Here is a 2,652-nt window from a genome sequence, read left to right as displayed (position 1 = left end):
AAACAGTGATGCCCCATCGGGGCTGTATTGATGTTTTGCCCATAGGCTATAATGGGGAGGCTCGAAACAGCCTCTCTCATCCGGCAGGCAGATCGGGGCCCAATGCTTGGAGGGCTGCGGGGGCTGTGCTGGTCCTCCCAGGGTTGTGGACTCCCACCTGCCTGCAAGATGAGGGAAGGATGCTGCCTGGACTGGAGAGCTGGGGAAGAGAACTGAACACCATCACTCAGTCCCCTCCCCAGCACTGGGATGGGTTGGAGCAGGGAACTGGGACTGAGCTGAGCGCTACCATCGGGCTGGGGAAAGCAACTCAGCCCAGCTGGGGATCATTGGGCTGGGGCTGGGAATTCAGCCCAGCTGGGCTGAGTTGCCTTCCCCCACCCCCCACGCTTGATCCTAGTGCTGGGGAGGGGAACTGAGTGATGGGGCTCAGTCCCCTTCTCCAGCCTGATTGCAGAGCTGGGCAGGGGAATTGAGCTGGGGCTCAGTCCCCTTCCCCTGTGCTGTGATCGGCTCCCTGAGCCCAGACATTGGAGGCAGGGAGAGCCAGGGCTGCACTCCCCACCATGGCTGAGCCTGGAGCCACGGGGAGCACAGCCCTGGTTCTCCCCTGTCTCCCATTACCTGGCTGCTTTGAAACTTTTTAAAATGTTTTAACTAGTCTTGTTTTGTTTTGAGGCTGTTTTGAAGCCCTTCATTTCATTTTGATTTCGCTGTTTGGAGCTCGAAATGAGTTGAAACAGTGTCAAGACAAAACAGCCAGTGAAATTTTGCACAGCCCTAGTGCCTGCTGCAAGCCCTGGCTTCCTTAGCCACACAACACCCCTCCTGCAGCAAAACAGCCTTCCTGGGAGGCACAGAAGAACATGCACAGCCCCCATTTCAGCTGTAGCATGTGCATGCTGGGACAGAAGACACCCCAAACTGCTGGGAAAGTTGGAATCAATCCCACTGCTTTTTACATGCTAAACAAGCACTCTACCAACCGAGCTAAATCTCCTGAAATTAGAAGGGAGGTGGCTGTCAGCAAACAGAAAATTGGAGGCCTCCCACCAGTTGATGTCCGGTTTCGTCTGTAAATGCCAGTGGGCTGGAGCCAGGGTCAGCTTGAGGGGGCAGGACACACACGAGGCTTTGGACAGAGCCAAAGGTGCCCTCCACCTAGGCATAATGTCCGTTAGCCCTCACGCCAGCCCCTTCAGACTGGCAGCCTCACAGCACTGAAGCAGTTGTCCCCATCTCGTGCCCAGCCGTGCTGCGTTCCCCAAGCAGAACGGGGGCCATGTAGGCTGTTGGCGAGCTCTACGCTCACCCACCTGTGTCCCCATGAGTCACCAGGAGGGATAGCAGGCATGGGGCTCTGGACAGAGCACCTGGAAGTGGGCTCACCCTTCCCCAGCAGCTGGGAGGCCCGAGTCCTTGTGGGCCACTGGCACAATAGATAACATGTCTGAGTATGGATCAGAAGATTATGGGTTCAACTCCTTCCTAGCTTGTAGTGATTGCTTTTTTTTCTGAGCCAGAGGGCATGAGCACCATTGATATGAAGGTGGCACCAGCCCTAGCCTTTGTGCCATGCTGCACTTGGCTTGCAATCCTCTATGCACACGCTTCTTTATGCACAGCTCTTGGGAACAAAAAAGCTGACACATGGGCCCTGGCGTAGGGACCTGTGGCCACCAAGCCAACTTTGGGGCAGAGGCAATGGTGTCCTCCCTCTAGGCACAATTTCTGTTTTGGCCCACATGCCAGCTCCTTCAGACTGGGTAGCCTCCTGGAGCTTAAGCAGTGGGCCCCGTCTCATGCCCATCCTTGCTGCATTGCCCAAGCAGAAAGGGGGCCAAAGAGCCTGCTGGTGAGCTGTACGCCGACCCACTTGCATCCCTGTGAACTGTCAGGAGGGAAACGGGGCACAGGACTCTGGATAGAGAACCAGGAAGCGGGCTCACCTTTCAACTGCAACTGGGAGCACATAGCATTTATGGTCTGGTGGTGCAATGGATAATGTGCCTGAGTACAAATCAAAAGTGTGTAAGTTTGATTCTTGTCAGGCTTTCTTTTTTATCTGAGACGAAAGGTTTCATAGTTTCATAGTTTGTAGGGTTGGAAGGGACCTGAGGAGATCATCAAGTCCGACCCCCAGCAATGGCAGAAAAGAGTACTGGGGTCAAAGTACCCCGGAAAGGTGTTCATCCAGCCTCCTCTTAAAGACCCCCAGGGTCGGAGCCAGCACTACTTCTCTTGGAAGTTGGTCCCAGATCCCAGCCGACCTGACAGTGAAGCTACGCTTCCTGATGTCTAGTCTGAATCTACCCTCTGCCAGCTTGTGACCGGTATTTCTAGTCACTCCTGGTAGCGCTCAGGAGAACAGGGACTCCCCCAATGCCTGCTGGTCCCCCCTGACTAGTTTGTAGATGGCCACTAGATCCCCCTCGGCCTTCTCTTGTGGAGGCTGAACAGGTTCAGGTCCCATCGCCTCTCCTCGTAGGGCCTGCCCTGCTGCCCCCGACCATGCGGGTGGCCTCCTCTGGACCCTCTCCATGCTGTCCACATCCCTCCGGAAGTGCAGCGCCCAGAACTGGACGCAGTACTCCAACTGCAGCCTGACCAGTGTCACATAGAGAGGGAGGATCACCTCCTTGGACCTGCTCG

Source organism: Alligator sinensis, unplaced genomic scaffold (assembly GCF_000455745.1).
Source record: "Alligator sinensis unplaced genomic scaffold, ASM45574v1 scaffold1054_1, whole genome shotgun sequence".
NCBI classification, from domain to species: domain Eukaryota; kingdom Metazoa; phylum Chordata; order Crocodylia; family Alligatoridae; genus Alligator; species Alligator sinensis.
The sequence above is the reverse complement of the archived record's forward strand: the minus strand, read 5'-3'. Positions refer to the sequence as shown.